The sequence below is a fragment of the Giraffa tippelskirchi genome, chromosome X (genome assembly GCF_054371585.1).
Source record: "Giraffa tippelskirchi isolate mGirTip1 chromosome X, T2T-mGirTip1v1.2.pri, whole genome shotgun sequence".
Lineage (NCBI taxonomy): Eukaryota > Metazoa > Chordata > Mammalia > Artiodactyla > Giraffidae > Giraffa > Giraffa tippelskirchi.
The window spans coordinates 148,621,495-148,649,330 of record NC_137289.1 but is presented as its reverse complement, the minus strand read 5'-3'; the positions used below and the strand labels follow the sequence as shown (position 1 = coordinate 148,649,330).

General features: G+C 44.2%; 1 protein-coding gene across 1 annotated transcript in view; it reads right to left on the bottom strand.

Moving 5' to 3' along the window:
* Positions 1-27,836, bottom strand: part of LOC145536926 (anosmin-1-like) — a 196,064-nt gene that overhangs the window by 77,543 nt on the left and 90,685 nt on the right. The gene's annotated exons all lie outside the window — the stretch shown is intronic.

Below are 27,836 nucleotides of genomic sequence, written 5' to 3'. Positions count from 1 at the left end.
TTTGCAACACCATGGACTGCAGCCCACCAGGCTCCTCTGTCCATGGGATTCTCCAAGCAAGGATGCTAGAGGGGGTAGCTGTTCCCTTTTCCAGGGGATCTTCCTGACCCAGGGATTGAACTCAGGTCTCCTGCATTGTAGGTGGATTCTTTACCATCTGGGCTGCCAGGGAAGCCCATGAATACTGGAGTGGGTAGCCTATCACTTCTCCAGGGGATCTTCCTGACCCAGGAATTGAACTCGGGTTTCCTCCATTATACGTGGATTCTTTACCAGCTGATCTACCAGGGAAGCCTGTACATATATACATATATATATGTGTGTGCGTGTGTGTGTGGGTGTATAAATATGACACACATTATTGTTAATTTATGTCTTTATCTCAGTGAACCCAGCAGCACTGATTATTACTCAGTTTAATTACTCTATTAAAATATATTGAATCAATCTGAATATGAGATTCTGCCATGAGAGTTTCAGAATCAAGTGTGGAGATATATATATATATGATATACATAATTTACTATTCCCGTAATTTACTGGGAAAGATTGAAGGTGGGAGGAGAAGGGGCCGACAGAGGAGAAGATGGTTGGATGGCATCACCAACTCGATGGACATGAGTTTGAGTAAACTCCGGGAGTTGGCGATGGACAGGGAGGCCTGGCGTGCTGTGGTCCATGGGGTCACAAAGAGTTGGACATGACTGAGCAACTGAACTGAACTGAGCTATTAAATATGATTTATACACATGATTTAATAAATCAAAGATAACAGCCAGGATCCATTGTTCAGCAACAATTTTAATAAGAAATAATAATATTATGGAATAAACAAGGTATATATATATTCACGTAAATGCAGTTTGCTATATATATTTAATACTACTTATATAACACATATACATTATCTATATATAAAAATGAATAAGATAACAGTCAGGCCTCATGATTGAAATTAAAATGACACTTTCATATGAATGGATATATGATTGTCAAAATATATTTTAATACAACATTTAACTATTAACTTATCAGTTATTAAATATTCATTATGTCTGATTAAATGCAGTTATCTAAATACTGGTATGCTCATGGCTCCCATAAGCTCATGATTATTTCAGAGCTTTCATATATTCAAAACTGCATATATGAAAACACACTACTGACTGTATCAACTGTCAGTCTGTCATAGGACTGCACTCAACACGTCATCAGTGACCAGTAATAGGAGCGTCACCTTGCAGGTTATCAGAAATGCAAGCCCATGACTGGCCTCTACACCACAGAGTCAGATCTCTGGGATCAAAACTCAAGATCCTCTTTCAGCAATCTCGCCTGCAAATCTCGGTGCTGACACTAATTTAAAAAGAACTACGTTAGCGTGGTAAACATTTTCCAATACATACATGTATCCAATCTCACACTGTATACCCTAAACTTACACAGCGTTATATATGTCAATTATATCTCAATAAAGCTGGGGGGGAAAAAACTGCTATAGGATTTGATGACAACAGTCTCTTTCTTGTTCCATGTAGACTTCAAGGAGTAAGCTATTTCTTCCAAGAATATTCTAGATTTTATATTCTTTAATATTGAATATAAAAGATTCATTCTGGGTTACTTAATGAAAAAAGATGTTGAGCTCATCAATGCTTTTCCAAGACCTGTACAAGCTTGTCCCAAGTTTATCAGTATTCACCTCCCCCAAGTATGCTCCAAAACAAATGTATAGATTTTTGTCAATATAACAATTCTAAAAGAATAACATTTTCTAACAGTAATGAAATAATTTAAAAATTTAAATGAAATAGTTTAAACACTTGTCCACCTTACATATTTTATAAGCTCCCTAAAGAGTTAATTTGTTTGCTAAACCTAAGTCCAACACCATACCCTTTAAGCTGTCTTCATTCTTTTCAGAACAGTGGCTCCTAGCCAAAAAAGTTGGTGCTTAGCCATTTAATAAATATGTTTAGCCCAACTCCTTCTCAAGACTACTCAAAATGAATCAATAGCACTCTTTAAAAATAAATTGCCATTTTTTTTTTTTATCTGAAAAAGTGTCGTATGACAGAGAAGGACCACTCCACAAGACCTGGGGATTTCTCTCAGACAGAGGCTCAGCTACTGACAAGTTGAGTCTCCATCATTTCATTCGGGAAACCCAACAAGCATTCATTCCATAAAAAACCGTTCAATGCCATGTGGCCAAAAATATCTCAAAATAATTGTGTGAATCTTTCTTTCTGTCATTGCTGAACATGTAAATTAGGAAAACAAGGTATTGTATGTACACACTTGCATTTTCACAACTATAGACACCAGTGTATTAAAAAGTCAGTCTTCTGTGATGTCCATATTACCAAATAACCATAATCCTGACAATGTGTGGAAAAACTACCTTATACAACACAGACATCATTTACAAAAAGAGGCATATATCTGAAACACTAATGGCAGAGATAGAGACCACATTTATCTTCTTGTTAATCCACAGTCTTCGTCTGTCAAATCTAGCATCGGTGTATGCAATTTAAAGTTCTATTTTAATTGCACGCTTGCCTCTCTTCCAATCACCACTAATCAGAACCATCTAAATAAACACATCAAAATATTATTAATGACAGGCAACATTTTTTTTTTTTAACAATCTTCCCTGTAGGTGGTAAACAATCTGTCTGCAATGCAGGAGACATAGATTTGATCCCTGGGTCAGAAAGATCCCCTGGAGAAGGGAATGGCAACCCACTCCAGTATTCTTGCCTGGAGAATCCCATGGACAGAGGAGATTGGTGGGCTACAGCCTGTGGGGTTGCAGAGTCGGACACGACTGAGCAAATAACACTACTACTAACTACTATGAAAATTACAAGAACAAACTAGATGTAAACATTTCAGTAAACCTTTGCAGGATGAATTTGCCAAGCTCTATTTCTTTATGATGCTACAGGCCAGGTAAAATGATTTCAACAAAAGCCAAAGATGAAAAAAATAGACAGCCATTTCTCTCACACTTCAAACAAGAATAGAACACTTCCTATTTCTCCAAGCAATAATAACAATAAAAAGTTTGCCAAAAAAAGGTAGCCCACAAAACTCTCTTCCACGTGCATAGGGAATTGTTGTTCAGTCATTAAATCATATCCGACTCTTTGCGACCCCATGGACTGCAGCCCACAGTGAAGGGAATAGAAGAGAAATAATACTACAAACAGACAACTGCAACTTTAAGTGCCATGATCACATACTGCTTCAAGCTATAAATCAATCAATAAATAACAGTAGTCAAAATAAATGTTCTAACAAGTGTGTCAGGCTTTCAAGTTTTAGGATGATCAACTGTTTGAAATCACTTCCTCATAGGCTACTGATTCAAACTCAATGAAGAAAAACTTCAAATTTCAGAGAAGCCAACAAACAAAAAAGCTGAGTGAGCTAATCACATTGATCGTCATTTGGAATGGAGCTATCAATTTCTTTTTTTACTTAATCTAGAAAGATACCCAGTAGTCATGTATGGATGTAAAAGTTGGACTATAAAGAAAGCTGAGCACTGAAGAATTGATGCTTTTGAACTGTGGTGTTGAAGAAGACTCTTGAGAGTCCCTTGGACTGCAAGGAGATCCAACCAGTCCATCCTAGAGGAAATCAGTCCTGAATATTCATTGGAAGAACTGATGCTGAAGCTGAAACTCCAATACTTTGGCCACCTGATGCAAAGAGCTGACTCATTTGAAAAGACCGTGATGCTGGGAAAGATTGAAGGCAGGAGGAGAAGGGGATGACAGATGATGAGATGGTTGGATGGCATCACCGACTCGATGGACATGAGTTTGAGTAAATTCTGGGAGATGGTGATGGACAGGGAGGCCTGGCATGCTGTGGTCCATGGGGTTGCAAAGAGTCGGACACGACTGAGTGACTGAACTGAACTGAACTAGAAAGATACGGTCACACTATCGCTTGCTCAGATGATAATTATACATTAAATTACTATTTTAAGACATACAGTAATACAAGACATGTTCATACAGTATTCCCCTCATGGAGTACTGAGCAATGAGACTCTGTGACATTTACTATATTTACTACACTACTCTCAGCATTGGGTAGCAGCTCAATAAACTGATAAACTGAAATGTTGAATAAATGTATTGATAAATTGAAATGCTTTTATAATCAGTACTTAGGGCCGGGACAGACACATATCAGCACTTTCAGGGATCAGGCTCACAATGAGTAAGAGTGAAGGGGTATATTGTGGACAACTGGAGGTGACAAAAAGAATGGTAAACTGGAGAGGTCAGCCAATATCTAGGAAACAACTGCCCTTTACTGCTTTCTGGTCATTTTCCAGAACTGCCTCGCACTCAAACTTTATGCAGAAGCCACCAATGGAGAATTTACGTAAACCCTTCCAACTTTTAAATATATTGTATGATACAGGCTTCCCTGGAGGCTCAGACGGTAACGGATCTGTCTCCAATGCGGGAGATCGGGGTTCGATCCCTGGGTCGGGAAGATCCCCTGGAGAAGGGAATGGCAACCCACTCCAGTATTCTTTCCTGGAGAATCCTCATGGACAGAAAAGCCTGGCGGGCTACAGTCCACAGGGTCACAAAGAGCCGGACACGACTGAGTGATTAACACACACACACAACATTGTACAGGTCTCTTTACTGTAATTTATTTATTAAGATACTAGACAAATTATTTTCATTGCTCTAATATGTGGTTCTGAAATGGGAGTGATTTTGCATTCCTAGGGTGGGGAGTTACTAACACACAGTCATACACACAAATATACACACTATACAGGTCTCTTTACTGGAATTTATTTATAAGATACTACACAAATTATTTTCATTGCTCTAAATATGTGGTTCTGAAATGGGAGTGATTTTGCATTCCCAGTGCGGGGTGGCAGGGGGAAGAATTTGGCACCATCTGGAGTCATTTTATTTGTTTTGATTAAGCAGAGAGGTGCTGATTTCTTGTCGGTGAGGCTATGAATACTGTTTAAACATCCTACAATATCCAGATATCCAGATAGCACTCTCGTGATAAACTTATCCAGCTGCAGATGTTAACAGTGCCGAGGCTGTGAATTTCTGAACAACATGCAAAGTGACCACAGTAATAGATTTGGTCCTGAGAAACAACCTTCCCAGGATGGAGGAGAAAATGCTACTTGGGGCTCTGACCTCCAATCATGGAACCATTCTATGTATCTCAGCCACATTCATCCTACCAAGTAATGGTTTTGAAGATCTGAGGTCACTGATACAACTAGTCAATAATTATTCAATCTAACCCAGAGTACATGGGCTTACATTCAAAGTGAAGAAGAAGTGTTAGCTAGGAATTGTCCGACTCTGTGTAACCCCATCATCTGTAGTTGGCCAGGCTCCTAGGTCCATGGGATTCTCCAGGCAAGAATGCTGGAGTGGGCTGCCATTCCCTTCTACAGGGGATCTTCCCAACCCAAGGATCGAACCCGGGTCTCCCGTATTGCAGGCAGATTCTTTACCACCTGAGCCACCAGGGAAGTCCTTACATTCCAAACATCTGGTCAACCAGCAAATCCTGCCCAATTAATGTTTTCAATATCCTATGAATTGCTTCCAGTGAAGCTGGTTGCTTTTCTGTTCCCTAAACTCCAAATCCTTTCTAAGTCTACTTTTGTCATGATATATCTTCCTTAAGTGCTTCTCTGGTATCTCAGTGGGTAAAAACTCTGCCTGCAATGCAAGAGACCATCTTGCAGTGCAGAAGACCCAGGTTCGATCCATGGGTTGGGAAGATCCCATGGAGAAGGAAATGGCAACCCACTCCAGTATTCTGGCCTGGAGAATCCCATGGACAGAGGAGCCTGGTGGGCTACAGTCCATGGGGTCACAGAGAGTCGGACACGACTGAGCGACTAAACCAACCTGTCTTCCTTACAGACAAGCTATGCTGTCCTTCTCCACTCAGACCAAACCATCTATTTTTGGCCACTGCTGTGCATAAGACTTCCCCTCTGTGCAACCAGGTAGCATTCAGAGTTTCCCCTAAGAATGCTCACATTGCTGACAGACTGGTGGAGTCTATGACTTGTACTGAAGTTATAGTATCTCCAAGTCCTGGTGAGGAGGGAATGTGCCTGCTAACCCTTTTATAACCCCTCACAAGGCATGTGGGACAGAGCGTGCCATGAGAGAACACTGTCTATGGAACAGGCCACGGGCATCATGGAAACAGAAGTCTTGGTTTGAGGCTAACTTGGCCATGTGTCTACTCTACAATTGAGAAAATCACATCAGCTATTCAGTTTCAGCTTGCTAATTCGACCGCTTCGTGGATCACAGCCTTGTCACGGCAAAGGGGCTTGTGTAACTCAACGAAGCTATGAGCCATGTCATGCAGTTCGCCAAAGATGAACAGGTCATAGTGAAGAGTTCTGACAAAATGTGGTCCACTGTAGAAGGAAGTGGCACCCAACTCCAGTATTCTTGCCTGGAAAAGCCCAATGGACAGAATGAAAAGGCAAAAAGACGTGACAACAGTGGAAGATGAGCCCCTGCCTCCCCCACGTGGGAAGGGGTCCAATATGCTACTGGGGAAGAGCGTATTAAAAAGCAGAAACATCACTTTGCTGACAAAGGTCTCTAGAGTCAAAGGTATGGTTTTTCCAACAGTCGTGTACAGATGTGAGAGTTGGACCATAAAGAAGGCTGAGTGCCAAAGACTTGATGCTTTCGAACTGTGATGTTGGAAGAGACTCTTCAGAGTCTGTGGACTGCAAGGACATCAAACAGTCCCTCTTAAAGGAAATCGACCCTGAATAGCCACTGGAAGGACTGTTGCTGAAGCTGAAGGCCCAGTCCTTTGGCCACCTGATGCAAAGAGCTGGGTCAGTGGAAAAGACCCTGATGCTGGGAAGGACTGAGGGCAGGAGAAGCAGGGCGGGGGTAACAAAGGATGAGATGGTTGGATGGCATCACGGACTCAATGAACAAAAATCTGCACAAACTCCGGGAGACAGTGGAGGACAGGGAAGCCAGGCATGCTGCAGTACAAGGGGTCCCAAAGACTCAGATATGACTTAGCCCCTAAACAACAACAACGCTAATTCAAATATGAGAACACAAGCATCCATGTTAACTTGCTACAGTCTTACTGAATGAGAGACTGTGCCCAGATCTTCATAGACCTATGGAGCATGTTTGAAATGATTTGTTCAGTGGAGCCTAATAGCAACAAATCTATGGAGGTGGGTAACATTACTACTACTCTAGTTTAGAGAGAGGAAACTTCTGTTTATAGAGGCTGAGGAAAAACAAAGCAAGTGAACATAGTTGAGACTATGTGAACTGGTGTTTGGAGGCAGGCTTTGGCCCACTCAAAGGAATGCTATTTCCATTATGAAGCACTGCCCTATTTCTGCCACGAGCTAGAAGGGCTTAATGAGATGATACACGTGAAAGGGATTTGGAAATTGAAGAGCACTCTGCAAATCTATGAGATTACTAACTAATTACGATCCCAAGGAGGATTCACTCCTAGAATGCCCTAGGTGCTACAAATTCCAAAGTTTTTCTGTACACCACCGATAAGGAGATCCACCTCTTATGAGCCAAAGTACTGACATAAAAGGAAAATTATTGATATTTCTTTGGTGAACCTCCATCTTCACAGTATTTAGCACAAAATTCCATACCTTACATTTAACCCAAAACTTTCTCAAACATACAGCAAGGAAATTATACTACCTAAACAGCAATCACAAAAAATTTCTGAGGCAAAAGAGTTCCGATGAAATTCAAATTTTCATACACACCCCATTCTCAAGGAAACAAATCCATAATTAAGTTATCTTAAATAGATAGATGGCTTCCCAGGTGGCCCTAGTGGTAAAGAATCCACCTGCCAATGCAGGAGACTCAAGGGATGCAGGTTCAATCCCTGGATGGGGAAGATCCCCTGGAGGAGGGAATGGCAACCCTCTCCAGTATTCTTACCTGGAGAATCCCATGGACAGAGGAGCCTGGAGGACTACAGTCCATGAGGTCACAGAGAGTCAGACATGACTAAGTGACTGAGCACAAATAGATACAACCTTCGAAAAATAAAGCAGCCAGCATTCTATACATTTCAAGCTGCTCAAATTAACATCTGCTAAATCAACAAATAGGGATTCATGTTTCCTGTGTTCTAACTGCTCATCTACTCACTATGGTGGGGGTAAATACGGTTGAAATTTGTCCCACCCTGAGGCAGTCTGTAACCTCCATGGGAGAAAAGCAAACAAATATATCAGCCTATAGCAACAAATGATGATGCTTTTGAATTGCAGTGCTGGAGAAGACTCTTGAGAGTCCCTTGGACTGCAAGGAGATCCAACCAGTCCATCCTAAAGGAGATCAGCCCTGAATATTCATCGGAAGGACGGATGCTGAAGCTGAAACTCCAATACTTTGGCCACCTGATGCAAAAAGCTGACTCATTGGAAAAGACCCTGATGCTGGGAAAGACTGAAGGCGGGAGGAGAAGGGGACAATGGAGGATGAGATGGTTGGATGGACATGAATTTGACTCAATTCACATGAGTTGGAGCAAACTCCAGGAGATGGTGAAGGACAGGGAGGCCTGGCGTGCTGCAGTCCATGGGGTCGCAAAGAGTCAGACACGACTGAGCGACTGAAGAACAATAACGGTAGCATCAAAGTGTACAATAAATGATGGAAGAAGAACATCCCATGAGAAACCAAAGGAGTGGTATGTTGTTCCACATGCGATCAATGGAGAAGGTTTCACAGAATGAAGGGCACGTGAATCAGCTTAGAAGGATGAGGATGATCTGATCTCTGGTAAACAGGTTTGGGGCCTGAACAATACTGTAAATACGTGGAGTACGAAAGCTAAAAAAGAGAAGATGCCATAAAACACATGGCTAGGAGGATGGCCCTTGGAATTCAACAAGGGCCACTGACAATCTTACTGGGTTGGCCAAACAATTTGCTCATGGTTTGCCATGAGGTGTTATGGAAAAACCTAAAAGAACTTTTTGGCCAACCCGATAAAGCAGAGTTGCTTTCCCCAGTTCGTGCTTAAAATGGCTCGAGTGTTAGAATGGGAGGTGGATTAGGGAGGTGAGATACACAGGAAACCAAACCAGAGCAAAAATTATTATAGTGTCTCCCAAACATTCTCCCTACCGCTTCTTAGTGTCGACATGCTGTCTGGATGGCAGACAACAGTGAGTGGAAGGCAGAGAAAAATCAACCCGTGAAAGGCAAAGTAGGAGAATTGAGACTGGGAGAGGCACCCAACTTGCTAATCTCCAGCGGAAAGGAGCTGATGGTGTCAATGAGACGAAGGGTGCAGGAGGAAGATACACAGGCAAAGGGCTGGAAGTCAACATTTAACGCGGTGAGTCTGAGGTGCGGAGTGCATATACAGGGACGGCTGCCCGCCGAGCTGCACAATCGTGGATCCGCAGTTCTGCAGAAAGGGTAAAGCAACCGAGGAACATTGACGATGTATCTTTTCTTTCTTTCTACATCATTCATTCATTTTTTTCCCCATAAACATACGCTGCATCCCATTACCACCGTGTCATGCAAAGCGATGGTTCGGCTTAATTTATAAACTATACGCAGACACACATCCTATCTTCAAGTTCTTCACAGTCTAGAAAGGTAAAAAAGGCAGTTTAGAAGCCAAAGTCTAAGATTCACATCAAAAGGAAGTAGAGGAAAGTGAAGATGGCGTGTAAATGACTTGGGGAGCCAGGGTACGCGAGCGCTAGAATGGCAACCCTGAGGAGGTCTCATGGTTCCGCAGAAGGTTCTTGTGTGATCTATCTTATCCCCTCTTTTTTAAAATTAATGTTTACTGGAGTACAGAATGTTTTACAATGTCATGTTAGTGTCTGCCGTACGGCAGAGCTGGAGGAGGAAATGGCAACCCACTCCAGTCTTCTCGCCTGGAGAATCCCATGGACAGAGGAGCCTGGTGAGCCACAGCCCACTGGGTCGCAAAGAGTCGGACCCGACTGAAGCAACTGAGCACGCACGCACATACGGCAGAGTGAGTCAGCTACACGTATACGTAGATCCCCTCTGTTTTGGATTCCTTCCCATTCAAGTCGCCACAGAGCACTGAGTTCCCTGAACTATACAGTAAGTTCTCATTAGTCATGTATTTTATACACAGTAGTATGTGTATGTCCGGCTCAGTCTCCCAATCCACCCCATCCCCTTTCCCCCTCTTTGGTTATCCATAACATCTGGGTCTCTATTTCGGCTTTGCAAATACGTTCATCTGTATCCTTTTTCTAGATTCCACATACAAGCAACATTATTCAATATTTCTTTTTCTCTGACTTCCTTCACCCTGTATGACAGTCTCTAGGTCCATCCACATCTCTGCAAATGGCACGATTTCATTCCTTTTCATGGCCGAGTAGTATTCCACATTTTCTTTATCCATTACCCTGCTGATGAACATTGAGGTTGCTTCCATGTCCTGGTTATTGTCAACAGTGCTGCCGTGAACACTGGGGAACATGTATCTTTTTGAATTATGGTTTTCCCTAGATACATGCCCAAGAGTCAGGTCATACATAGTTCTATGTTTAGTTGTTTAAGGAATCTCCCTATGGTTTTCTATAGTATTTGCACCAATTTTCATCCCCACCAACAGTTTAAGAGGGTTCCCTTTTCTCCACACCCTCCCCGGCATTTACTGTTTGCAGATTTTTTGATGATGGCTATTCTGACTGGTGTGAGGTGATACCTCATTGTAGTTTTGCTTTGCATCTCTCTAATAATGAGTTACTTGAGCCTCTTTTCATCCGTTCGCCCCCTCTTTTTGTATTAGTGCATGGGGAGACTGACACAGGAGGAGACATGAAAAAGAAAAGACTAGAACATATTAGTAGGCGAAAAGGAAGAACCCAACGGAGGCAGTCTGACTGAACGGCGAGGAGAAACAGGAAACGCTTATCAGAGAACGCTCCGGGGTCACAACATGGAAACACAGAATTCTAGAAAGGCGAGTATCTCCAGTGGCATCGAACCCAACCCTGCATCCTACAGATTTGGGAACTAAAACCTGTTTACAGGAGCAATGGCTGGGTAGCAGGACTGACGTCCACGGCTCCATCTGCGATTGGACACAAACCATTCAATTCACTGCTGAGCTGAGAGGGTGTGAGAATCGGGATGCAGAGATACATGACAAGGGTCATGAGAAGCACATAGTGTCCACAGCTTTCCGATATGGTGGGAAAGCGCTGATGACCAGACGTGCGTGCCCTTCTAGGAGCAACTCCTGTGACTAAGCTCGAGAGGTCATGAGTGGAAAGGTAACACAAAGTGAAGGACTCAGAAATGGATGATTCCAGGCAGGTCTGAGGTTTCTGATACATAAAAGAGTAATACCCACGGTGGCCCGCCAGGTTTGTCTCATGCATAGAATTCTCCAGGCAACAATACTGGGGTGGGTTGCCATTTCTTCCTCCAGGGGATCTTCCTGACCCAGGGATCGAACCCGTGTCTCCCGCATTGCAGGTGGATTCTTTACCATCTGAGGCACCACGGAACCCCCCCCTCTCACCCCCCAAAGAGTAATACTTGCCTCAGAAGATTCTTTCTAAAAAAATTTTGTACAGACAACATTTTTAAATGCCCACACGATGGTGGGTATTCAGCAAATCTGATTCTCTTCCATTTCTAAAAGACCAGTAAGGAGAATTTATTTTCGTTCGCTCATATTTCCCTGATAACTGCTTTTTTTAATTAAAGAAAAGAACATTTCTTTTAATTCTAGTCTCTCAGGCATGTTTCAATAATTGTTTCAAAACTGCCAATTGTTTCAAAAGTTGCCAACTGCCAACTGTGGAATTCTCAGCCATAATTCCAACAGCTGTGGTTGGGTGGGATGGCAGGTTCTTGGGTGTGGCTGGAAGCTAGAATCAGAAGGAAAATCCTGAGGCCAGAGCAGCATACCATTTATAGGATATATGGAATGCTCTCATACACAAACATTTCTGTTGAATAAGAAAAAGTTGAATAGTGGCAGATACTTCATTTTTGCCTGCATGTAAAAAATAAATTTGGAGTTTCACACACACACACAAAAATCCACTTTTCATTTCACATAGGTATATACTCAAAAAGCATATAATGATGCTCTCAACAGAAGTTTCTGAAGACCTTTTCTGTTTTTTGAATTAAGGGCAGCAAGTTTCTTTGGAAAACTGTGGATCTATTTTTTTTCCCACCAGTGGAAAGCATCCCTCCCCCCAAATATATTTCCTAAAATATGTGTACTGTGCTGGCTTTAAAAGTGTTCATGGACTCTCTCCAGCTCTAAATTGGTAGAGAAATCGTTGCAATCCTGTGTGTCGAAAAGCGTACCGTGTCTTGCCAAAATAATGAAATCTTTTGGCGGTCAGCCCACGGAAGCACAGCTGCATGACCAGCAGAGCCTAAACTCGAGAAGATCAGCAAACTAACCCGGCTCTGCCATGTCACGCCGCCTCCCACGTCTCACATCAGAGAAAGTCAGCTTTCTCTGAAATGCTCAGAGGAGAGTCACTCTCCCGCTGTAATGACTGTCAAGAAAACCGGGCCTCACATTATCACAACTACTGATCCCAATAAAGGGGATTCTAACCATCAAGAGCTCTCTTAGCCGCAGTGAAAATCGAAACCAACAAAAAATTAAAGTGTAAAAAAAAAAGTGAATCGAGGCAGTTATTATCAGAAAACCACTCTCTCACTGTCTTTCTTTCTCAGGTCAACTGAGCCATTAGGCATAATCATCAAGTCTCTTCAAATAGATCCATCAGGGGAATTCTGCTTATTGAAGATGAAGCATACTTTCTTAGCATCCAGATTGTCCACCTGCTCCTCTGCTATGGCATTTTTTGGCACGGTACTGAAATTCCCAATAACAGCCCATGGTTACTTGTCAAGTTAAAAAGATAGAATGTGTACTTGGCACTTGGGCTTCCCTGGTGGCTCAGTTGGTAAAGAATCTGCCTGCAATGCAGGAGACCCTGGCTCGATTCCTGGGTTGGGAAGATCCGCTGGCGAAGGGAAAGGCCACCCACTCCAGTACTCTGGCCTGGAGAATCCCATGGGCTGTGTAGTCACATGGGGTTGCAAAGAGTTCTCCAGGGGAAACCCACATGACATCCCCCTGACACGACGCACTGGTAAAAACACAACCTCACCACCACCCAAGTAGCATCCTGAATCTTAACAGAACCACCAGGAGAAATCTGACAAATCCAGAACGAGGAGCCTTCTACAAAGCCAAAAGCCTACAGTCGTAAAACATACCAATGTTGTGAGTTGCAAAGAAGGGCTGAGGACCGCTTCCTGATGAAAGGAGGCTGAAGACACAAGACAGCTGAACACAAGGAGTGCTGAATGGGCCAGACCCTGAACCAGAGAAAACAATGCTGGACAGGACATTATTGGCACAAGTAGTGAAATTTAACAGCAGACCAAATATGAGATTATAGGGCTACACCCATGTGGAAGTCTCTGAATGTGATCATTCCACAAGAGTTACGTAAGAGTAACATGCTAAAACACTGAAGGGTAAAAAGTTGTGATGTCTGCAACTTATGTAAGAGATACATGCTAAAACATTTAAGGATAAAAAGTCATGATGTCTGCAACTTATGTAAGAGATACATGCTAAAACATTGAAGGCTAAAAAGTCGTGACGTCTGCAACTTAGTTTTAAATGGATGGAAAATTAAACAACCAAGTATATGCATACACCTATATCTATCTAGAGAGAACGTGACAAAGCAAATAAAACTGGTTAATAATTGGTACATCTAGATTAGGGTCAGAAGCTAGAAACCAGGGACCAAATCTGAATCACCAACCGTTTTCGCAAGTAACATTTATTGGAACACAGCAACACCCATTCATTAACGTATTGTCTGTGGTTGCCTCTGTGCTACACAATAGCTGAGCTGAACAGTTGCAACAGTTTGTATGGCTAAAGAAAGTGAAAGTCACTCAGTCATGTCCTACTCTTTGCGACCCCATGGACTACACAGTCCGTGGAATTCTCCAGGCCAAAATACTGGAGTGGGTAGCCTTTCCCTTCTCCAGGGGATCTTCCGAACCCAGGGATCGAACCCAGGTCTCCCACATTGCAGGCGTATTCTTTACCAGCTGAGCCACAAGGGAAGCCCTTTTATGGCCAAGAAAGGCAAAAATATTCACTAGTCTTTGTCAACACTGTCACTGTACCCCAATTCAGAAGAAAGGTATATGGAAGTATATAAACTCAAAAGTTTTCTGAAGTGTTCTAAATCGAGTTAACAATGAATATATCAAAACAGGGTCTTATTGTATAGCCACAAGGAAGTATATTCAATATCCTGAGATAAACCATCATGGGAAAGAATATAAAAAAACGTATATATGTGGATAACTGAGTCATTTTTCTGTCAAGTAGAAATTAAGGCAACATTGTAAACTAACTGTACTCTAATTTTTCTTAAAAAATGAATACATCAAGTATTCTTAAAACTACTCAGAGTCACAAACTTTGCCTGGTGTGCTACACTCCATGGACTCACAAAAAGTGAGTGGACAAGACTGAGCGACTTACCAATAACCAATTTTCATTAGCAGGCATCACTGAAATCTAGTATGGACATAGATCTGTTGGCAAAAGGTGATTGAAAAATAGTAAAGTGGTGATGGGAATTTGCTGTATGACTCAGGAAACTCAAACTGGGGCTCTGTAACAACCCAGAGGGGTGGGGTGGGGAGGGAGGTGGGAGAGAGGATCAAAAGGAAGGGGACAGAGGTATAAGTATGGCTGATTCCTACTGATGTTTGGCAGAAACCAAAAACACAACGCTGTAAAGCAATTATAAACAAATAAATTTAATTTAAAAAATCAAGAGAGCAAAGTGGCTATGAACAAGTTGTGGGGAGACATGGAGAGTCAAAGATGGAGGCTTGGGACCTGAAACTTCATGCTGACTGGAGGCCATGTCTTCCCACACAATGGTTCACAAGAACCTTCCAGGCTCTGCAAAGGTAGATATAAAGGTTCTGCAAACAGCTGCTTTTCTAATCTTTCTATTTGTATTGGGGTGTAGCCAATTATACAGCCAATTATAGCAATGCCAAAGAATGCTCAAACTACCACACAATTGCACTCATCTCACACGCTAGCAAAGTAATGCTCAAAATTCTCCAAGCCAGGCTTCAACAGTACGTGATCCATGAACTTCCAGATGTTCAAGAGGGTTTTAGAAAAGGCAGAGAAACCAGAGATCAAATTGCCAACATCCGATGGATCATCGAAAAAGCAAGCAAGTTCCAGAAAAACATCTACTTCTGCTTTATTGACTATGCCAAAGCCTTTGACTGTGTGGATCACAATAAACTGTGGAAAATTCTGAAAGAGATGGGAATACCAGACCAGCTGAGACCAGCCTCTTGAGAAATCTGTATGCAGGTCAAGAAGCAACAGTTAGAATTGGACATGGAACAACAGACTGGTTCCAAATAGGGAAAAGAGTTTGTCAAGACTGTATATTGTCACCCTGTTTATTTAACTTATATGTAGAGTACATCATGAGAAACGCTGGACTAGATGAAGCACAAGCTGGAATCAAGATTGCTGGGAGAAAGATCAGTAAGTTCAGATATGCAGATGACACCACACTTAAGGCAAAAAGTGAAGAACTAAAGAGCCTCTTGATGAAAGTAAAAGAGGAGAGTGAAAAAGTTGGCTTAAAACTCAACATTCAGAAAACTAAGATCATGGCATCCGGTCCCATCACTTCATGGCAGATAGATGGGGAAACAGTGGCTGACTTTATTTTGGGGGGCTCCAAAATCACTGCAGATGGTGACTGCAGCCATGAAATTAAAAGATACTTGCTCCTTGGAAGAAAATATATGACCAACCTAGATAGCATATTGAAAAGCAGAGACATTACTTTGCCAACAAAGGTCTGTCTAGTCAAAGCTATGGTTTTTCCAGTAGTCATATATGGATGTGAGAGTTGGACTAGAAAGAAAGCTGAGCACTGAAGAATTGATGCTTTTGAACTGTGGTGTTGGAGAAGACTCTTGAGAGTCCCTTGGACTGCAAGGGGATCCAACCAGTCCATCCTAGAGGAAATCAGTCCTGAATATTCATTGGAAGAACTGATGCTGAAGCTGAAACTCCAATACTTTGGCCACCTGATGCAAAGAGCTGACTCATTTGAAAAGACCCTGATGCTGGGAAAGATTGAAGGCAGGAGGAGAAGGGGATGACAGATGATGAGATGGTTGGATGGCCTCACTGACTCAAGGGACATGAGTTTGAGTAAACTCTGGGAGCTGGTGATGGACAGGGAGGCCAGGCATGCTGCAGTCCATGGGGTCGCAAAGAGTCAGACACGACTGTGTGACTGAAATGAACTGAACTGATAGTCAATTAACAATGTTGTCATGGTTTCAGGGGGACAGCAAAGGGACTCAGCCATACATATACATGTATCCATTCTCCCCCAAACTCCCCTCCCATCCAGGCTGCCACATGACATTGAGCAGAGTTCCCTGTGCTGTCCAGCAGGTCCTTGTTGGTTCTCCATGTTAAATACAGCAGTGTGTCCATGTCCATCCCAAACTCCCTGACTATCTCTTCCCCCATCCTTCCCCCTGGGAACCATAAGGTTATTACAGCGTATTGAGCAGAGTTCCCTGTGCTGTCCAGCAGGTCCTTGCTGGTTCTCCATGTTAAACACAGCAGTGTGTCCATGTCCATCCCAAACTCCCTGACTATCTCTTCCCCCATCCTTCCCCCTGGGAACCATAAGGTTATTACAGAGTATTGAGCAGAGTTCCCTGTGCTGTCCAGCAGGTCCTTGCTGGTTCTCCATGTTAAACACAGCAGTGTGTCCATGTCCATCCCAGACTCCCTGACTATCCCTTCCCCCATCCTTCCCCCTGGGAACCATAAGGTTATTACAGAGTATTGAGCAGAGTTCCCTGTGCTGTCCAGCAGGTCCTTGCTGGTTCTCCATGTTAAATACAGCAGTGTGTCCAGGTCCATCCTAAACTCACTGTCTCTCTTCCCCATCCTTACCTGTCAGACAAACAGGTGTTTTCACAACCGTCTCAGGAACCCCGATGGTGCCAGAGTAGCCCTGTCAACCTGGAGTCCCGGGATAATTCCACGGTGGCTGTGTGATGACCTCAATCACCCCTTCCCTTGTCTTGGTTTCTAATTATAAACACAGGAAGCAAGTTCACTCAGCCCCATGGTCCAGTTTGCCTCTAACAACATCAAAGCAAAATGTGTCTCACAGTGAAAACAGGAAAGAAGTATAAGCCACTTGTTTCACTGTTGCAAACCACTCTACGATGATACATCCCGTGAAATTATCAGTTTTCAGTAATGCCTTAAATTCATACCTAAATTCTAAAAGCAGCTGAAATCAGCCCTTCCCTATTACAAGTCCAGCGAGGAAAAACTGATACTGCTGTTTGGCCAAGACAGGGGCGTAAGAGAAGGGTGATTTCATTGATTTTTTAATCTGCCCCATCCCTCATCCTGACGTCATCAGTTCCCTGAGGGCAATGGACTGCAGACTCGGGCGGCCCCAGCAAATGATGTGTGTGAGACGACAGCCTTTCCTCCGGAAAAGAAAACATGTATATTTCATCGGCATGGGCAGAAAACCAACAACGGCTAGGAAATATGACCTCTACGTCATTTCAGAGCCAGAAAGGCACACACACACTCTCATGTGCAAAACATATTTTTTAATAGTTTGGTTATAGGCGTCTCTGCTTTTGCAGGCTACCAAATCAACCAGTCCTCATTCTGCACAAAGGACCCCCCAGGTAATCAAACTAACTCGGGAAAACCCGTCACCGCCATCCGTCACGATTTCCCAGGCTGAGAACCATCCTGTGCTTTCATTCGGTCAGACTCTCTGCACAACTCGACGGGGATGCCCCGTCACAGCATCCCGAGAGCTTAACCAGCCGGCCCCCCCGCTCCGTGGTGGAAAGCCAGAGTGTGTAATCTGCCCAGCATGCTCCTGACAGCTCGGGGGCCAGGTCTGAAAACCCTCCTGACACGCCACACGCCGAGTGGAGATTAGGGGCCTCCCGCCTTCGTGCGATGCTGAGACGCTGAAGCTGGTCCAGCGCTGATCCTTACCCCCGAACATATATATATATATATATTTTCCCTTGCACAGTTTCTTAACAATGCACAGTTCCTAGGGAATCATGTCATCGGTGGTGCTGGAGAACCCTGTCAATGCTATTCCCTCATTGGGTGGCCTGCTGTCCGTCTGCTCTTACAAAATTGTGCCTAAGTCAACAGCAGTGCGGGACTCTGCCATGGGGCACCGTGTTCCATCTCACAGAGCAACTTTGGAACTTATACATATATATAATATGTGGTCTGAGTTAAGAAGATTATTTATATCAGCAACGCCTAGGTGGATGGACACTGCGGCTGCTTAATTCCAAGCAGCTGGATCTATCTGGGAGGTGAGTGACTGTTGTAGCAGGTCTCCAGCAAGGACGCAGGAGCAGAGTGAGTCCTTCCAGTTGCACAAATCATCGGGAGTGTCGGCGTTAATTCTGTGCAGAGAGAAGCAGCCTGGTACCACTGACGGCTTAATCTGTATCTTTGTGGTCGGGCTGTCTGACCACGTCCAGCTCCAGGAAGGCATGGCTCCTGATGCTCCTGAAAGGACCGGGGAGGCAAGCAAGGCTCGTGAGGACTTCCGTGTTTCCTGTCTCCCGCTGCAGGTCAGGTCAGCCTGGCTTTGTGGACCGAGATGGGCCTTGAGCACATTACAGCGTCCCTGGGCAAACCCACTCATGGGGGCCTGATGCGGTAAGTCTGCTCCAACTCAACGACTGAGTCGTAATCTCTGTAACTTTCCAGAAGCTGAAAGCCCTGGAGAGGGGAATATACTTTAGTGATGTGTGGGAGACCCTATTTCTATAGGACCCATTCCGCCTTTAACCCAAACTCACAACACACCAAGTTTCACTTGGGTGTTTCATTTCGTTGTCCTTTTACCCCGGAAAAGAGTGATACTGAGGTTCTTATGTCCAGTGGAATTCCACTCTGATCAAATAACAATGAAAGCAACTTCCATCCATCCATGACGACTGGAAAAACCATGGCTTTGACTATGCACATCTTTGTCGGCAAAGGGATGTCCCTGCTTTTTAATATGCTGTCTAGGTTGGTCATAGCTTTTCTTCCAAGGAGCAAGCGTCTTTTAACTTCATGGATGGAGTCACCATCCTCAGTGATTTCAGAGCCCAAGAAAGTGAAATCTGTCACTGTTTCCACCTTTTCCCCACCTTTTAACTGTTGCCCCACCTTTAAAAAACCTTGGAGAGTGTTACAAGTACAGCAGTGCACATTCAACACCCATTACACACTTCTCCCGGCAGGAAAGGAAATGAAAACTACATTCCCCAGATGACCTCATCACAAAGACTCAGAAAGCCACTTGGCCGTGCTAGTGACCCCACCGAGGCGACCTCTGAAGGAGGAAGACGCTGTGTCCTTGCCTGCCCGCTCCCCGCCCCCGTCACCGTTTCTGCTGTGCAGAAGGTGTGGACCTGTCCAGGTTTTCTGCTGTCACCCTCAAGTCTTCACTGCTCAGCTTCTGGGTATCCAGAGGGTCTCTGCAGGCGAAGACCCCCTAGACCCGAGATAGTTGTTCCAGACAGCTCTCTAGAGCGAGCAAGAGGGTCAGCTCTGCACTGCTCTCGACTCACCTCTGGAGGCTTAACGGAGAGCCCAATTCCTTCAGCACTTTCACTGTAGAAGCTCTTGATTCCCTGGATTAAATTCCTTCCAGTGTGTACCTGGCATGGTTTCTTCTCTTGACTGTCACTGGCTGACCCAAGCCACCAAGATGATAGATGCGCGTTCACATCTAACCTCGACGCCATCAACAACGCAAAGGACAGAGCCACGGCTTTATAGGTCATACCCGTAAGTGGATAACCACTCTGGTACCTCCCTACCTCCCCTGCATACCATTTGTTGGGCCACATCTGTGTGTCCAACACCCAGAGACAAGAGGAGTTACGAGACACACGAGACAGACAGCCTGCTTCGATGGTGAGTGCGATGGAGGAAAAGTTAATCAAGTGCAACACTTGGGATCAATACGACGGAAGTTCTTGTACAGACAGAGACTATGTAACCCCAGCATAAAGCTGGACAGAGCTCTCTGGATGAACGGATATTCAGGGAGCAAACAGAATGCCGAGTAGGAGAAAAATGAGTAGCAGAAGCAAGTGGAATGTTCTTGTCAGATCCGACCTTCAGAAGCATGAAAATAAGGCTGTAAATTTCAGCAGTATGGATCCACCCCCAACAGTTTCTGCTGGTTTGCGAGAGGAGAGACATGGATGATTTACAACACACAGGCCTCTCAGAGTAAACTTTAGCTGTTGGGAAGTGAGAGCTGGGATCTTAGCTGTCCTTGGAGTAATTGCTGAATGTGTTTCCAGAAGCACAGCAGACATGATGTCAAAGTGTAAAACGGAGGCAAGAAAACAACTCTGCTATTAAAGGAATTTATGGTCCCTTTATCAGAGACAAATGATCTAGGTTCCGTTTCTCCAAACACACAGTGCCATTTATAGAACCAACTGTTTAATCATCTAATAAATACAGCATGGAGATTGCTGCTCTATGAAACAGGATCGCTATTAAGAAAGAGTCCGCACGCTTGAAAATAACGTGTGTTAGGAGACTCCTATATTATAAGAGACATGTGTGGTGTTTATGACATAGCTGGTATATTAAGACTGCTTCTTCCATTTTAGGGGAGCTTAAAAATGGTCTCATTCACACATGAGATTATTTCCAAATTTTAGATAAGGTGTTGTTGCTCAGTAAGTCATGTCTGACTCTTTGAGATCCTATGTCCTGCAGCACGCCAGGCTTCCCTGTCCTTCACTATCCCCCAGAATTTGCTCTAACTCGTCCATCGAGTCGGCGATGCCATCCAACCATCTCATCCTCTGTCGTCCCCTTCTCTTCCTGCCTTCAATCTTCCCAGCATCAGGGTCTTTTCAAATGAGTCAGTTCTTCACATCAGGTGGCCAAAGGATTGGAGTTTCAGCTTCAACATCAGTCCTTCCAATGAATATTCAGGACTGATTTCCTTTAGGATGGACTGGTTGGATCTCATTGCAGTCCAAGGGAGTCTCAAGAGTCTTCTCCAACACCACAGTTCCAAAGCATCAATTCTTTGGTGCTCAGCCTTCTTTGTGGTCCAACTCTCACATGCGTACGTGACTACCAGAAAAACCATACCTCTGACCATACAGATAAGGTGTACAAACCCCACAAACCTGAGCTGGCAGCTCAGTATAACTGAGACCCCTCAATTTGTCAGGATAAGTGGTTGCAGACACACAAAAGGGAAAGTAAAGGGTACTTCTTCCACATGTTCTATTATCTTCCATGCAATTCCTCAGTTTATTGTCCACCTGTTATTTCCTGAGAGTGACCTAGAACACTGTACCTGCACAGCAACGTTGCAACGACCTCAGCCAGGACCCTGCTGACTGATGGTCGGTGGAAGCACGTCACGGATGGGCAGCCACTGCTTTATTCCTGAGGGCACCGAACGAAGGCACTTCCAGACCCTGAGGAATGCTTTTCTTCTTGTCTTTTCATATGCTCTCAACGTCTCCACGTGTTGATACGAAACATTAGCACCTTGCACCCGAGTCATTAACTCTGCACGGGAAACGTAAGCGACTCAAACATGCACTTGGCTGCAAGCAGCACTCCAGCACCCGCAGGAAGCACAGCGTGCTAAGTACTTTTAGACTCGAGGCCTGTCTTTTCCACGAAGGGATGAGCCCCTCTCCCTTCTGTGATTTTTATTATTATTATTTTTGCAAAATGGAGCTGCCGCTGCTGTTTGTTAATGAGATGAAGCCAAGGCCCCTCCGGAGCAGAGAATCAGATTTCTGCTGCAGCCCACCCTCGCCCAGAGCGACCCAGGGACAACAGAATGCTCTTGTGCCCCCGTGATGGGTCCTCAGGAGCTCTGCAGACCACCTAACAATCCAGGAACCGGGGTGGGGGGCCCGGCCGCCTTTGTGCGCTGGCCGGTCTTCTGTGTGGCCATCCTCCCTTCCTCCCTCCGGGGGCAGCATCATCCTCATCACCGCCCTGCATGGTTAGGCAGCCAGAGGCAAAGGGCTTTTCTCCCCGAATTTCACGGCCTGATAAGATGCTGGGGGCTGTTTCCCGCCCCGCCCCGGGGTCCTGAAAGCCCTCCTTTGTGAGCTGCTGGAGGGTCAGGTTAAGTCCTGCGTTTTGGCAGCAGGCATCTGTTTGTCTTCAGCAAGGTCTCCTAAGGGGAGGGACAGAAGGGAGGTGGGTAGGGGAGAGGAAGGGAAGTCCTCTCTGAAAGCCATCTTCGGGGTCGGGGGGTGTGCAAATTCCCTCCTGCCACTCAGCATGAATCGGGCACATGTAAAAGGGCTGCCCGCCACAAGGAGAGCCCCCCACAAATCAGCTCCATTAGATGTGAGATGCCAGCCTTCTCCAGACTGCACTCTCAGCCCCTCTCTTTTCACTTGAAAGTGATAAGCGAAGCAGAACCTTTGCTCGGACTTCTTAATCAGCAAGGAGAACTGCAGAAAATAGTACTGGAAATAGTGAAGATGCGTTTCTTGGTTCGTTGTTTTTTTGTTTTTTTTTTTTTTTGCATCATTTGCAATAAAATCGTACATAGAACTTGGAAAGGAATTCTTCTCAATTCAGGAACCCTGTTGGCCGAGGAAGAGATATTTGCTATGCAAGGCTAACAAAGAGGCCATTCTATCTAAAGACAGTCTCTATGAGAAGAGCTTTACAGGACGAGGTTAATATTGAATTATTTCTGTAAGTTATAGCTGGGGCTTCCCCCAATGGCTCAGCAGTAAAGAACCTGCCTGCCAGTGAAGGAGACATAAGAGACGTGGATTCAATCACAGGGTCGGGAAGATGCCCTGGAGGAGGGCATGGCAACCCACTCCAGTATTCTTGACTGGAGAATCCCACGGACAGAGGAGCTTGGAGGTCTACAGTCCATGGGGTCAGAAAGAATCAGACACAACTGAAATGACTGAGCAGGCATGCACGTGTAAGTTGTAGCTACAATTTTTACCGCAGAAAGAAACTAATGGGTAGAGATGGCCCCCTAAAAAATTAAATCACGGAATATGACCCAAACCATCTCATTTACAGCTGTGCTCCTACCTTGATTCATTAGAATACTATGAAGTATGAGACCCGAAAATTCAAAGACTGAAAAGCAAATAAAACACACAGAAATGCACACACTAGTTTATAGGAAATCATTGTAGACATATTAAAGCCCATGAGATATCAGCTCACACACTAAATGCAGACCCCAGTTACACCCGTGTGTGCAAGGGAATGTCACTCTGAAGGAACATGGGTGTGTGCAGGAAGCCTATTCATCTTTTCTCAAAAGAATCAAGTGAATTTCCTCGAAAGCTGATTTAAGGTTAGTGCTTAGGGCTCCAGAAAGACATCCACTCTAGGTTTGTTTTCTTTTTTTAGCATTTTTTTCAAATTTTATTTTAATTAACCTATTTTTCATTGAAGGATAATTGCTTTATAGAATTTTGCTGTTTTCTGTCAAACCTCAACATGAATCAGCCATAAGTATACATATGTCCCCTCCCTTTTGAAACTCCCTCCCATCTCCCTCCCCATCCCACCACTTAAAATTTTATTTTATTTTTAATTGGAGAATAATTACTCTACCATACTGTGATGGCTTCTGCCATACATCAACATGAACCAGCCATGGTAGACATATGTCCCCCTCCCTCCTAAACCTTGTTATTATTATTTTGAGATTGGGCATGAGTTTTATTATGTCAGGAATTTACAATGGGGGTAAAGGATGAAAAAGGTCATCTTAACATTATAACAGACAACTCAAAGAATACATTCAACGCAAAAATTTCAGGATAAAATATGTCTAATAGGTTTGTAATTCCGTCCATACCACCCAAAATTTGTACACAAATGTTCATGAGAGCACTACCCGTTAATCGTCAAAAAAAGTGGATACAATCCTAACGTGTATTAACTGATGAAGGAATAAATGCAATGAAAATGTACAGTGGAATATTACTTGGCAATGAAAAGGAGCGAACCACTGATGTGATACATGAGACAGCAAAGATGAACCTTAACAACATTATACTCGGTGAGAGAAGCCATGCACAGAACACGACAGACTCTGTGATGCCATCTTTATGAAAAGTCCAAGAGGAGCCAGTCTACACAGGAACAGAAATTAGATGAGAGGTTCTCTAGGACCAGGGACGTGAGAGAGAGGGAAAAAGGCAGTGACTGCTAACATCTATAGCACTTTTCTGGGGGTGGTGTTGAAAATATCCTGTTATCGTGCAATTGGTTGCACAAGTCTATGAGTACACGAAAAACCAATGAATTATGTAAATAGGTAAACTGCATGGCATGTGAATTATATCTCAATCATGCTACTATTTCTTAAAAATTGCGCTCAGAAATTCATCAATATATAAGTTTTATTGAATAATAATTGCAAATGGAAGTCATGTAGGTTGAGGTTTGCCAGAAAACAACAAGATTCTGTAAAGCAATTATCCTTCAATTAAAAAAACAAATTAAAAAAAAAAATTATAGTGCTGTTTGTCCCATTTCGAACAGATTCACATTGTCAGCCACCTCCATCCCCTTCAGTGGACTGAGCACGTACATCAGTCTTTCTCAGTGGGTGGGTATGGTCCTCCCATCCCCACACCTCACCAAGACTGGGGTTCAGTCTGAAGGAGCACCCAGGAAGAGGTGTCAACAGGGACTCCGGGATGATGCTTACGAGGACCACGGCTCAAACGATAACCGTGACTTCAAGTCACACCCAGTCCAGAAGAAGAACCCCGGCCACACAAAACTGGGGGTCTTTTGGGACTTCTCTGGTGGTCTCGTGGTAAAGAATCTGCCTACCAATGCAGGGGAAGGTTCAATCCCTGGTCTGGGAAGAGGTCACATGTTGCAGAGCAACTTAGCTTGTGTACCAGAACCCCTCTGGAGCCTGTGCTCTGAAACAAGAGAAGCCACTGAATTGAGAAGCTCATGCACCAAAACTAGAAGGTAGCTCGTCACAACTAGAGAAAGCCCAGACAGCAAAGGAGACCCAGTGCCGCCTAAAATAAATAAATAAATAAAAATTTTAAGCAGGATTCTTTCTAAAGAACTTTAAATGTTTCCACTTTCACAATTATATTTTTGGGATAATTTTTTTTTCCCCATGCAACATATTTAACCACCCTCAAGCAATAAATCTAGAAAATGCTAGAAAATAACAGCATTATCTTAAGTTTTACAGGGCAGTCGAAACATTTTTTCTATTTGTTTGTCACCTAGAAAAAAATGACCTCTTGAAAACGAAACGGCCTGTTGAAAAATAAAATTCTAGACATACCAATGCCAAGACTCAGCACTCATTCATGGATTCCTGACATTGCAATATGGTACCCGGAAAAGATCGTTGCAATGAAACAAAATAGAAGGTGCGTTTGCAACTTGCAATCCTTGGACTCTTTTCTCATCAGTGTAGCAGAGTGATGTACCATCCTGAGATGCTGGTGATTACCATTTGGAGCTCGGATCCCCCACTGCACTAATGAATCAGGCTCTCTCATTCTAAGTCACGTTACTGTCCTGTTCTGCTTCTGCTGAAGATACAGGCTGAAGGAACTGATGCACGTGACATAGCTTGCCTCCTCAATACTGGGCTTTCCATGTACAGTTTTGAAGTGAGAAGCTTTTACTATAAACGGACCCACTTTTGAATGCATGTTCCTTGACATGGAGTTCAAGGCTCCTTGGAGAAGAAATACAATGAAGCAGAGGAGTAACTACACGCCACATGCAACCTCCCATTGATGCTGCTGCTGCTGCTAAGTCGCTTCAGTCGTGTCCGACTCTGCAACCCCATAGACGGCAGCCTGCCAGGCTCCCCCATCCCTGGGCTTCTCCAGGCAAGAACACTGGAGTGGGTTGCCATTTCCTTCTCCAGCGCATGAGAGTGAAAAGTAAAAGTGAAGTCGCCCAGTCCTGTTCGACTCTTCACGACCCCATAGACTGTAGCCCACCAGGCTCCTCTGTCCATGGGATTTTCCAGGCAAGAGTACTGGAGTGGGTTGCCATTGCCTTCTCCTCCCATTGATGGAGGGAGGTCAAATGTCCAGGAGAAATGTCCACACTCGCTGGACCCAGAAGGGTGACCCAAAGGGCCTTCTGCAGAGGTTGGCAAAGCATGAGCTGACTGAGATTTCCAACTGCTAGTTTCCCTGAAGGAAGACTTGGGTAGACCCTCAGATTCTACATTCAAGACACCTGGACTTTCCAGGGAGCTTAATTTTCAACTGACAACCATACTGACCTAATGCATGAAACACCTAAGACGATCGCACTCCGTGCTTCTACTGTGGTTCCTGTTATTACACTTCTCCACTCACCTCCAAATGTGTTATCCTTACCCTCTTCTGTTTTATTTTTCATTTATTTCGAAATTCATCTTCTCTTTCTCTCCTCGGTGAAAAAACATGAGCTCAAACATTGCCTGAAAGTTGAGTCTACCTGATACAGTTCCATAGGTGTTTGCGTCTTCTACAAAACAATTTGGGGGCAGGGAGGTGATTATATACACACACATGGACTGTCTCTGCTTCTGCAGACTGTTTTAGAACTCCCCGTAAAGAGGGCTCCCCTGGCGGTTCAGTGGTTAAGAATCTGTCTGCCCATGCAGAGGACCTGGGTTTGATCCCTGGTCCAGGAAGATCCTACATGCTGAGGGGTAACTGAGCCCATGGGCCACAATGACTGAGACTGTGGTCTCGAGCCTGGGAGCCGCAACTACGGAGGCCCGTGCTCACAAACAAGAGAAACTACAGCCCACACAGCGCAACTAGACAGAAGCTCCCATTCACTGTAACTAGAAAAGCCTACACACGGCATCGAACACCCTCCACACCCAAAAACAAAGCAATACATATTTTAAAAACCCCTCCTAACTCACTTTTTCAGAAGAGGCAAGAAAATCCTTAGCTGGACCTAGGCGTTCAGCCTTATGGGAATCTTTACCTGGGGAAGGTGAGCAATACAATGGAATATGTCTAGCACAGACTCTACCTTTCAAGGCAAAGGACGAGCCACTGAGTTCAAGAATTAGGGTAATAAACGCAGGACCCTCAAGGAAAGGATCTTTGGGCAGGTGAAGTTTGAATTCTGTGGGCCTAATGATTTTGGCAACTGGTGCCAGAATACTGAGGCGCTTTAAGAATGACCACATGGACAGGACACTGTCCTTCTCAGGATGAATATTAATGTAAAACATCACACCCATCTTCCACCTTTACTTGGCTGTAACAAAAGCTCTATACCTTTTCTAGACTGCAGTTATTGGTAAAGGCTACCTACCTCTCCCCCTGCTCTGCATGAAGGGGAAAGTCTTTAAAATACAATTTTAGGGGAACATGCCATGTGGCATTTGGAAGAAACCAAGATTTAGGGCTTGACCCCCATGTGGCACAGTCTCTCGTACGAAGAGGGAACTCTGTTCTTGGAGAGTTGGGGAAGACTCCTGAGAGTCCCTTGGGCAGCAAGGAGATCCAACCAGTCCATCCTAAAGGAAATCAACCCTGAATATTCATTGGAAGGACTGAGGCTGAAGCAAAAGCTCCAGTACTGTGGCCCCTTGATGCCAACAGCCAACT